Source organism: Primulina tabacum, chromosome 7 (genome assembly GCF_025594145.1).
Source record: "Primulina tabacum isolate GXHZ01 chromosome 7, ASM2559414v2, whole genome shotgun sequence".
In the NCBI taxonomy this organism is placed as follows: domain Eukaryota; kingdom Viridiplantae; phylum Streptophyta; class Magnoliopsida; order Lamiales; family Gesneriaceae; genus Primulina; species Primulina tabacum.
Genome location: NC_134556.1, coordinates 8348120 through 8361091, shown reverse-complemented (window position 1 = coordinate 8361091; position 12972 = coordinate 8348120).

The following is a 12972-nucleotide window of genomic DNA, read 5'->3' as shown; positions in this document are numbered from 1 at the left end:
AATATTCATCTGGATATTAGTGTCATCTGATTGTATGACTTCGTCGATATTTGCCAGTGATAACTCAGCATCAGTGTAGAGCTGAAGATCTGCAGTAGAAGATTGAGGAACTGAAGGTGATGGTTGATCCTCCTTTGAGGAAGGAGCAGTTGATGGCTCAGTTGATTCAGTAACTGGTTCCTGGGATGGCTCTGGGTGTTGAACTGATTTTTCATCTTGCTCTTCAGATGAAGGACTTTGAAAATTTGTTGGAATAATCAACTCTTGATCCATTTCCCAACTTTTGATCTTCATCTGTAGTGATCGTAGATCCGTGTCCAGCTGATCATGAACTGCTCTTTCATTGGAAGCAGTTGGACTAGTTGGATCATAATTTTGGCAGAGCTGAGCAATCAGTTGTGCGAGTTTCTTGACACGCACCAGATCAAAGAAGTATGCCTTCCTTTCCAGTGCTTGAACAATCGAGGAAGCTTTGACTACCTTCAAGACTAAGTTTCCTAAAGCAATGAATTTCTTCAAAACTGCTTTCTTCTGAAATTGCTTCGCAAAAAATTCGGTTCTAAATCTGACCCATTCATTGTAAGTCTTGAGCTTTGATTCAGAAAACTGATTGACCTCTTTCCATATCAGGTCGATATGAGTTTGAATTGAGTTTGTCGGTCGAGGCTCTTCAATCATCTTGCCATTTCCTTTCGGGTCAGTTAGGACATGAGAGATACTCAGTCCTGATTCAGTTGCATCCACTTTCTCCCTTATGACTACTCTTTTTGGTCTAGCAAATGGTAGAGTAGTTGGATCAGTGATGGTGATCAATTGAACTTTGACTCCTACTGTTTTTTGTGTATCACCAGATTTGGTGACAATCTTCTTAGATGAATCAGTTGGAGGTGGTGACTGACCTTCAGTGGAAGACTCGACTGGAATTTCCCTCAAAGGTATGGTGCTGATAGGCTGTTCAACTCCACTCAGATTCAATCTTTCGGCTAGGATTGTTTCCAGACCAGATGCAGATTTGGTTTTGAGAGTTCTTGGCTTCTTCGTGATTTTTGGAGATGGAGTTTTCTCTGAATTAGTCTCACTGACAATCAGTTTCCTTTTGATTGTCTTTTTCTTAGGTAACTTCTTGACTTTCTTGATTGATTTGGGAGCTTCCTGTGTCCCAATCTGCTTCTTCACTTTAATGAACTGCTCAGGTGACATGTCCATCTTGATTTTTGGTAGCTGAATAGTCTTAGCATTGAAAATTTTGAATTTGGATGATTTCTTCCACCAAATCGTTGTTCTTCAACAAGTAGCTGAGTGGTAATACAAATCCCTTGGATTGTTTGGAGGATTGAAGCATGTTCTTGAGGATAGAAAAGATAATGGCTGACCATTTCAATCTTCGTCCAGCCATGATAGCAGTCATCAATTGGAACTTTTCCAAGGTGAGAGCAACAAATGAGCCTTCTTTGGCGAGTAGTCCCTTGGCCACAATGTCGGCCAGTAACTGAATCTCTGGCTTCAGTTCTTTCTTAGGATCAAAAACCTTGATTTTTCGTTCATCTGCATATAAGAACGTCTGCATCTCCTCTACATCAGATGTCTTAACTTCAGAGGTATTAGTCAAGCCATCAGAAGGCAGTTGGAAGAGATTGCTGAAGTAGTCTTCATCAATGATCAGCAGTTGACTGTTGACGGTTGAATTGATTTTGCCGTCAGCAGAGATGAAGCCATAAGCATACAAATCCCGAATCTCTTTAGGATAGATTTCTTGAGATGATAATCCCAGAAAGTTCTTCAGTCCAGCTGCTTCAAGCTTGAGAAAGACATTATTGATAGCTTCATCCTTGACAGATAGAACTGAATCAAAGTCAACAGCCACTGCTTTGAGAATGTATGCAGGGACTTAGTTTGCCATTGCTGATAGTTTGAATATCTGTGAGAAAAAAACTCCGTGTATTTGATTTGCTCTGAGAGTTGTAATGCGCGTAAAGAAACTGAAATGAGGCGGAAGAATTACTTATGTTTGTGACTGTTCAAATTTTTGGACACGTGTCAGTTCAAGATAAAATCGTGTGTACGTGTGGTGAAAACGTGAACAGAAGTCTAATAGACTATGTGGGGCCACGTTTCATATTACAATTCAATGAATTTATTGAAAAGTTTAATTTTGATAGTCATATCACTTAATATGAAATGCTTATCGATTAATCAATTAACTTATATGAGAAGATAAGTTAAGTCAATAACTGAGTGATCAGTTGAAAATTGAGTCAGTATAGTTGAAGACCAAATGAATATTGTTTTATCAGTTAACCTTTTAGAATCGACATTCCTCCTGAATAAGTGCATATACACTACAAGAAATTTTTAAACCAACAACACCTCTACGACAACGGTTTTAACTAAAACCGATGTTAAAAAGTTTTTAACAACGGTTTTAACTAAAACCGTTGTCGTAGAGCATTTTTTTAAGCAAAAGACAATGGTTTTATAAAACTGTTGTCTTTTGAAGGAAAAAGACAATGGTTTTTTAAAAACTGTTGTCTTTTGGGGGTCAAAGACAACGATTTTTAGGGTCAATGAAAACGGTTCTATAAAACCGTTGTCTTTGAGCATTTATGACAACGGTTCTACGAACTGTTGTCTATTAGCGTGTTTTTTGGACACTGTTGTCATATTTAGCGACGGTTTGAAATACAATCGTCGCTATAATTAGCGATGGTTTTAATAAACTGTCGCTACATTTAGCGACAGGTTAAGTTAAACCGTCGCATGTTTTCATTTAGCGACGGTTTTGCTAAACCCGTCGTTAATATTAGCGACAGTTATAGCTTTACCGTCGCTATATTTAGCGACGGTTAAAGGACAAACGTCGCAAATTTAAAATTTGAAAATACCGCCATTATTAGCGATGATTTTGTCAATAACCGTCGCACAATTTTCTATAAATACCTCCACTTTGGATCCATTTTCTTACCCCTCCCTCACAACACTTAAAATTTTTCTCTCTTACACAATTTTACCACTTCACAACACTTCAAATTTTTCTCTCTTACACGATTTTAGTTTCGATTTAATGTAAATTTTATCTCTTTAATTTATGGTAAATTTTTAAGTGTTAGTTAAGATCAGGAATTATGTTATCATAGTAATATTGTAAGTTTGTTTAGATTTATTAAATTATTAAAAGTATATATTTTTTTATTTTACCGAAACTATTAGCGACGGAACTCATGCAACCGTCGCTAAAATAGCTTGTCGCTAATTTTAGTGACGGTTGTTTAATTCCATCGCTACATTTGTAGGCGATGGTTTTTAAATCCGTCGCTAAATAGCGACGGTTTTACATAAATCCGTCGCTAATGTTGTAGGCTTCGCAAAACAGATTAGTTGCTACTGATAAACAGAAGGCAACTGAGATCGAATACAAGAGGCGGCTGGATGTTATCCACACTTTGGATCTTGCAACTGACGAATGTCTCTACTATTTGATGCTTAGGAAGGAGCAGATGGTACTGGAAAAGATTGTTGTATCAGAAATCTTTGGAAGTATTGCTTACAATGAATTGTCTGATTGGATGTCTCTTTGGCTAGATGCCATTGAGAGAGAAATTACTCGTTTAAAAATTGAAAGTTATTATCAATAAGATTATTATTACCAATTCATTTCTGTTTACGTTTTTCAGACTAACTGATGATCAGTTTGATTAAATGACAATTAACTAACTGAACAATAATTAGTACCAACTGAGGTAATAAGATTAAGTCAACGATTTTCTTTTAATTAAATTTCATAAAAGTAAAAGGGTTCTTATCCTTGGAAGTTGAATCGTCGGAATGTGACAAATGCGTCTCTTCAGATGTCTGAAAAGCTAATCTATAAATAAGACTGAAGAGATTAGTCACAATATCAGTTGGGTATTTCAGCAAATAGCAAAAATTAACAAAACAGCAAATGGACGCCGCATGTAGTTCTCGACAACCCGATATGACTGAGGAATTTAAGCAGTCCATTGAAGTTGCACTAAAGCCGAAGATAGAAGACCTTGTCTTCGAGAAGACATTGTCAACTTGGTCAAAAGCCCACGAACTGTTGTCCTCCCGAGAGGAATAACTGAAGGTCACTAGAAGACGAGTGGAAACTGAAGCTAAGTATATGAGTCGACTTGGTGTTGCTCAAGCTTCAGAAATTTTCATAGATGAAGGTATCCTTCATCTCATGCTACTCAAGAGCAGAATGTTCTGAAGGAGATTGCTCTTTGAGATGAATTTACGAAGTCTGCCAACGGCAAATTGTACGCCTGGATGAACTTTTGGTTAGTAGAAATAGAAATAAGCAATGTAATAGTTAAACGTTTCAATCAATAAAAGGTTCATTTCAGTTAATGTTTGTCTACTTTTAATTATTTCTGCACATTAACTGATAGTAATCTTAAAAGATAATCAGTGATAGTTAAACAATCTACTAACTGACATATCAAACTTATATAACAAAGCAACAAATATTAAGACAAATCAATTAAACCAAGAATATTTCGAAAGTAAGAAAACTTAGTCTCGGGTAAAGGTTTGGTGAAGATATCAGCTGCTTGTTGATCAGTTAGTATGTATTCCAGCCTGATTGCCTTCTTTAGAGCATGATCTCTGATGAAATGATGTTTGACATCAATGTGCTTGGTCCTGGAGTGAAGAACTGGATTATAGGTAATCGCGATTGTGCTTGTCTTGTCATAGAAGATTGGTGATTCTTTTGCAATGACTCCATAGTCTTTCAGTTGTTTTTGAATCCAGAGCAGTTGAGCGCAGCAGCTTCCAACATCAAGATATTCTGCTTTAGTTGTGGAAGTTGCTATGAATGTTTTCTTCTTGTTGAACCATGAAATCAGTCTGTCTCCTAGAAATTGACATGGTCCACTGGTGCTTTTACGATCAAGCTTACATCCTACATAATCTGCATCTGAATAGCCAACTAAATTGAACGATGAGTCATTAGCATACCATAAGCCCACATTTTGTGTGCCTTTAAGATATTTCAATATAAGTTTGGCAGCTAAAAAGTGTGATTGCTTAGGATTTGCCTGAAATCGGGCACACGTACAAACAACAATACAATATCAGGACGACTAACAGTTAGGTATAATAAAGAACCTATTACATCTATGTAGAGTTCCATCTCAACTGATATTCCTCCTTGATCATTATCTAATTTAATCGAAGAACTCATGGGAGTATTTGCAGCTGAACATGTTTTCTTGCCAAATTTCTTGAGCAATTCCTTCGTGTATTTGGTCTGACTGATAAAAGTACCAGTTTTCAGTTGATTCACTTGCAGACCGAGAAAGAATGTCAGTTCACCCATCATAATCATCTCAAATTTTTCCTGCATTAACTTGGCAAATTTCTCACATAATTTGGGGTTAGTTGACCAAAAAATAATATCATCAACATATATTTGTACAAGTAAAATATTATCATTCTTTGAAAATTTGAACAGAGTTTTATCAACTGATCCAACAGTAAAATCATGATCAGTTAGGAATTTTGAAAGTGTTTCATACCAAGCTCTTAGAGCTTGTTTAAGACCATATAGAGCTTTGTTCAAATGATAAACATTATCAGGAAGAGAGTGATTAACAAAACCTGGTGGTTGTTCAACATATACTTCTTCCTGCAACTGACCATTCAGAAATGCACTCTTCACATCCATTTGGTAGATTTTATAGTTTTTGAATGAGGCATAAGCAATGAATATTCTGATTTTGCTTCCAGTCTTGCAACTGGTGCATATGTCTCGTCGTAATCTATTCCTTCTTCTTGCCTATATCCTTGTGCTACAAGCCTCGCTTTATTGCGCACAACTGAACCTTCTTCATTAAGTTTGTTTCTGTACACCCATTTCGTACCTATAACAGTTTTAGAAACTGGACTTGGAACTAAGTTCCAGACATTGTTATGGGTAAAATAATTTAGCTCTTCTTGCATAGCATTTATCCAGTTAGGATCAGCAAGAGATTCATCAGTTTTCTTTAGTTCCAGTTGGGAAACAAAAGCTGAATGAATAAATAAATTAATCATTTGATTTTGAGTTCTTACCGGATCAGATGAGTTACCTATCACCAATTCTGGTGGATGAGATTTCTTCCATCTCTATTCAACATTTGTTGCATCAATCTCAGCAACTGTGTCAGTTGGCAACTGGATGTTCTCTTCATTTTCAGTTGCTGCTGCTTCAGTTGGTATTTGAATATTATCATTTTGCTATACGAACTGATTATCAGGAACAATTTCTTGTTCAACTGCTGGATCCATCACTTCTAGTTTTGGTGTTTGAAGGATATTTGGATTGATGTGATTTTATTCTTCACTATCATCCTCCAAACTTATATCTGTAAAAAAGTCAACTAGCTCAACTGGACAGTTGGCTTATTAGTTAGTACATATTCATCAAATACCAATTTTCGACATTCAAAGTGCATTAGTTAAATACTCTATAAGCTTTACTAACTGATGAATAACCAAGAAATATTTCCTCTACAGATTTAGCATCAAAATCTTTTACATGATTTTTGCCATTATCGAGAATAAAACATCTGCAACTGAATATTTTGAAATAATAAAAAACACTTTTACGTCCATGCCTAATCTCATATGGCGTTTTAATATGATTTTTATTAATCATCGATCTGTTCTAAGTGTAACACGCAGTGTTTACTAGTTTTGCCCAAAACCTCTGAGAAATACCAGAATCAGCAAGCATTGTTCTAGCAGCTTCTTTAAGGGTTCGATTTCTTCTCTCAGCTACATCATTTTGCTGAAGTGTTCTAGCTGCTGAGAGCTCATGCTTGATCCCAGTATTTTCTAAACATTGTGAAAGATTTTGATTGATGAATTCAGTCCCTCGATCAGACCTTATTCTATCAATACCAACTGATTTTTCATTTAATAATCTTTTGAAAAGTTTAATCAGTTGTGAGCAGTAGTTTGGTGTTTAGATTTTAGAAAGATAACCCAAGTAAATCTTGAAAAATCATCAACGATAACCAAGGTATATTTCATTCTCCTAAACTCATGACTGGTATAGGACCAAAAAAATCCATATGTAGCAGTTCTAAGCATCTGGAGGATGATTTTCTCCCTTTATTTTTAAATGAAGATCTTACTTGCTTACCAAATTGATATGCTGAACAAATTTTATCCTTAGAAAATCTATTTTGGGAAAACCAGTTACAAGATCATGGTTACTTAGATAAGCAATAGACTTAAAGTTTAGGTGGTTCAATCTTTTATGCCATAACCAGTTCTTAGAAGATTTTGAAGCTATAAAAAAAATTGGTGCATTAGGTTGATCAGTCCAACTGACTTTGTAAGTATTTTCACAACGATTGCCAGGTAAAATGATCTCATCAGTTGAGTTTCTAATTGTGCAAGTATGTATGTTGAACTGAACTGAGAAATTTTTGTCGCATAACTGACTGATGCTAATCAAGTTATACTTCAAATTTTCAAATAGTAAGACATCTTTGATAGTAAAGTTACCACGGATAAGCTTATCCTTACCCACAGTTTTTCCTTTATAGTTGTCTCCAAAACTGATGTTTGGACCAATTTATTTGATCAGTTGGGATAGCAAATTTGCATTCCCTGTCATATGCCGCGAGCATCCACTATCCAGACACTAGATTGATTCTTTGTTTGTGCCTGTCACCTGCAATCACACAAATGAATAATTTTGTTACCCATATGTATTTGGATGTTAGACTGATTAGTCCTTTAGGAAGCCAGACTTGGATCAGTCTGACTGACTTTCCAGTTGCTGTATTCCAAATGGTTTTTCCCGGCTTGTGTGTGCTTGGTGTGTTGTGTGCGGATGATGCAATATGTGCTTTAGTCTTGTTCACCTGGTTGTTCAGGCCGATATCTTTTCTGAACTGATTTACAGTTATGGTAATTGGAATAGCCTTTTGGAAAAATCAGGTGTTTATTGCTAAACCTTTTAGGTGGCCAGCTACGCGAATCAGTTGAAGTTTTAGGACTATAACCAATTCCATACTTTTAGCCTTGTTCTTATTTTCAATAGGTTGTTCAAATGGTCTACTCGGCTCTGGTTGTTCTTGTACCACAACTGATTTGACAAAGTGAATATATTTCCCTTTGCCCATGTTCAGTTTTGGTTGAGTATCACTGGTAGAAGTTTCATCATTATTGCTAAAGCCTAAACCAATTTAATCAGTAACTGATTTTTGCATATCTTGCATTACAGCTAGTGCAACTAATGATTTATTTCATGCATGAATAAGCTTAGTTTGCTTTGAATACTCAAGCGTTAACTGCTGAATCATAGATTGATTCTTGCTTCTTTCAGCATTCTGCTCAGGAACCTCCCGTTTAAGACTCAACAGTTCAACTGATTTATCAGTTTCATTTTTATTGTCATTAGGATCAGTTTGCTTTGCTTTGGCCTTCTCAAATGAGAGGGCAAGCTTGTGATACTCGTTGACCATGTCATGTAATGTGGAAATAAGTTCACCACGTGTAAAGTCAGTTGAACTAAAATCGAATACATGTTCACTGGTTGATTTTAGTTCTGTATCATCAGCCATCAGACACTTGATTTCCTCATCATCGCTGGAGCTGCTCAAGCTCTCAGGTTCTGATTCATCGCTGTCAGATTCTGCCGATTTGGATTTACTTTCCTCAGCTAGAAGAACTTTGTGTTTCTTTCTGAATGATTTCTTATCATCTTTGGTTCTTCTCCTGTGCTCATGTGATTTCTTTCCCTTTTCAGCTGACACTCGACTATCCTTCTTTGGCTTAGGATAGTCAGCAATAAAGTGTCCAGTTTTGCCACAGTTTTAGCAAGCATTTGGTTCTTCCTTGGTGTTATTCCTCTGATATTATCTTTGAAAAGAGATTTGATTTCTTCTCATGAATCTTCCAAATTTTTTGACAACTAATGACATTGCGTCATTACTTAACTGATCAGCAGTTTTCTCAACTGAACCAAATGGTTCCAGTTTGACAGCACTAAGAGCTGTTGTAGCTGCTGGTGTGGAAGGTTCTCCTTCTCTCGTTTGCAACTCGAACTCATAGGCCTTCAGATCAGCAAATAGATCATGTAGTTCGACCTTATTCAGGTCCTTTGATTCTGTCATAGCCATAGTCTTAACAACCCACTCCTTGGGAAGAACTCTGACTACCTTCAGCGCTACTTCTTTATTTGAATACACATTTCCAAGTGCATTCAATTCGTTTTATTATGCCGCTGATTCTCTCATCATACTCGTCCATAGGTTCTCCAATCTTCATTTTAATATTATCGAATTTTTGAACAACAATTGAAAATTTATTCTCTTTGGTTTGCTTATTGCCTTCGCAGAGCTGAGTCAACTTTTCCGGGATATCTTTTGCAGTCTTGCACATCTTTATTTTGCTGAAAGTGATTTTATCCAGTGTTTTGTACAAGATATCTATGGCCACATTTTCCAAGTTGGCTTTTATTTTGTCCTTTGTTGTCCATTCTCTTCTTGGCTTCTCAATATGGTGTGGTGCGCCATCAGTTATGGCAACAACAGTATTTGCTATTAGAATTCTCATGGGTCCATCAGTAATGACATACCACATGTCATCATCTTGTGCAGCTAGATGAGCTTGCATTCTAATCTTCCAATCAGCGAACTCTTCTCTTGAGAACATTGGAATTTCGTTGAAGGAAGACATGGTAATCAGATTTTGTAGGTAGGAATATTCAGGAACAAAATTCAACTGCTCTGATACCACTTGATAGGATCGGTTGGTAGGTGAAAGAGTGTTTAGAAGGGTGGGGGGGAAGGGGTTGAATAAACACTTGACAATTTTACTGCCTTTCCAAAAAAATGAGTCAGTTTATTGATAAACTGAAATCGGGAATCTTGTTATGTCAATGTCAATCAGTTAACTAATTAAAGTGCGCAAATAAACTGAGTGACAAATAGAATAAAACCTAAATTAAGTGACACAATGTTTATGGATGTTCGGAGATTTAAATCACTTCTACGTCACCCTTTCTATCTAGAAGATAGGATATTCACTAAAAGACTTTAATCAATACAAGACTTGTACAGACCCCGTCAGCTTTGGATTTAACAATGCCAAACTGAAACTTTTAGTTTCAATATAGTTTATCAGTTCTCAACTGATCTGAAAATACTTAGCACAACTGATCTCTATAAGATCGAATATTACAACGACAAGTGTTTGTGCTTGTAAGCTCAATGTATAGCCTTGAATGCTATGAATGTATATGCTAAGTGTGAGCTTTTGAAATCTTTTGAATATGAACAGAAAGCTTGTGAAGAGATTTCAGCAGAATAATAACTTGGTAGTTCGGTTCATATATTCTCAGCTGCTCTTCTTGGCTATTTATAGGCTTTGCTTCCAACGATAACAATGAATACCTTTGAATCTTTCTATCCGTTGTTTGCCATGTCACTATTCCTCTGACAATCGTACACTGTAGCATTGCTGAAATGTGGCGTTCCCACTACATATTGCAGTCTGCTTTTGTATAGTTGTCGGTTGATAGCTACATTCCTTAACTGATGACGTGTCAAAATGTTTTATCAGTTCTGATAGCTCTCAACTGATTGGGATGCATAAGCTCTTTTCAGGGTTTAGCTAGCCTTTGACTGTCCCATTGCTCTTCGTGAGGTAGAACTGATCAGTTCCAACTGATCATCCATAGTTTATTTAGCATAGTTCAGTTGCCTTATTTGCGCACAATCTTCAGTTAGGGCAACCAATAGTTTGCGTATTTTTAAATCAGTTCTTTTCAGTCTTCTTGATCAGTTTGTTCAATCTTTTTATGCTCGGTTTTTCAAACTTTTGAAATTATGTTTCCAACAGATATCCCCCTTCATATTTGTCTAGATTGATTGAAGAGCTCATAGGGGTTGTGGAAACATCAGAATTCTCCATGCCAAACTTTTTGAGTAGATCTTTTGTATACTTAGCTCGGTTGATGAAAATGCCATTTTCTGGTTGTTTGGATAATGAACAAAATAACCCTTTTAGGATCCACACTTGAATTATCCAAACATATTTTCCATTGTGTGTTACCAATAGGGTGCGGTTGTGTGCATAAACATGTGATATGTGTTTTGTTCTCTCTCTTACTGAATGTTGTTTGGGTCGTTCATCATTCCCTTACAATTTGTATCTCCTTTGGACCGGCCGGCAGTTATGGTAACAGTTTGATTTTACCTTTTAAGAATAATCACTACAAGAAATTTGCCCTTCAACAACACACATACGACAATGGTTTTTCAGTAAAACCGTTGTCTTTTACTTTTTAACAACGGCTGCCGACGACGGCGGTGGTGGTCGGTCGACGGTGTGATTGCCGGCGGCGGGGCGGTCGGCAGGAGGAGGGGTTGGTCGGCGACCGTCGGCGGCGGCGGTGTTATTGCCGGCGGTGGTGGTCGGCAGGAGGAGGGGGTGGTCGACGACCGTCGGCGGGCGAGTGGCGGGCGATCGGCCGGTTTTAGAAAATAGTTGTCAATTAGGTTGTTTTTTGGACAAACAACAGCGGTTTTTTTAAACTGTTGCTATATTTAGCGATTGTTAAGCAAAATCGTCGCAATTCTTAAATTTGCGACAATTTTGCTTAAACCGACGCTAATTAGCGACGGTTTAATAACAACTGTCGCTAATCCCGACAGTTTTTGCTTTACCGTCACCAATCGTGACGGATTAATAAACAACCGTCGCCGCAAAAAACCATCGCAAATTGTTTATAAATATCCGCGTTTCAGTCCATTTTCCTTCACACACTTCACAACACTTAAAATTTTTCTCTCTTAGATGATTTTAGTTTCAATTTGGGGTAAATTTTTTCGCTTCAATTTTTTGTAAATTTTTAAGTGTTAGTTAAGATCATGAATATTGTTAGCATAGTCAGATTGTAAGTTTTTGTAGATTTATTAAATTATTAAAAGTAATATTTTTATTTTCAGATTGTAAGTTTTTTTAGGATTTATTAAATTATTAAAAGTAATTTTTTTTATTTTACTGAAAAAATTAGCGACGGACATCATGATAAACCGTCGCTAAAATTAATGACGGACACTATGGAAACTGTCGCTAATTTTAGCAACGGTTTTTCATGAAGTCCTGTCGCTAATTTTAGCGACGGAAAATTAGCGACAATTTTCAATAATCCGTCGCAAATGATAGCTACGACAACAGTTTAAAACCGTTGTCGTTGAAGCGAACTTTCAACAACACCCTCAATTACAACAGTTTTAAAATGGCTTACGACAACGTTGTACTTAGCCATGACTGGTTGGACTTAGAACTCTCAGATTCAATGTAACCTAAGCCGTGATGCTTGCCTTTGTTATCAAGATTTACATTCTGGTTGGTTTGAACATCAGGCATGTCATGTTCATATATCGTTCTTGATATGAAAAGTCAATAATTTTTTACTTGCTACTTGTCTAAACACACCCTTGCCCACTTCTATCATCGACTGGTTTTTCAATTCATGCATCTTCTCTATGGAAGTAAAGACATGTTTTAAGAGTTAACTAGGAGTGTCAACGGTTTGTTTTCATTCAACGCTGCTTGGAACATTCTCTGCATATCATCGTTCTCAACTGCTAACATATTAAATTTTACTTTCAGACTGTCAACCTCTTTTCGATGCAAACAGCTAGAATTGATTGATTTATCTTTCAAGTTTTTGCATCCTGTATAGGTTTCATGGAATAATTGCTAGAGTCTTTTGTACTTATACCATGTCATCCAGTGCCATGCCAAGATCTCTAATGACACGTACTACTTTACCACTTAAAGTATGTGGGAAATAAAATTTTCTATTTATTTAAATTCATAATTCTTAACTTTAAAAATTACCTAATTAGTATTCTCAAAAATCATAATAAATAAACTAAAGAAATTCAAAAACTGGAGATTTAAAAATTCAAATACTGATTATTTTAAGGCATAAAA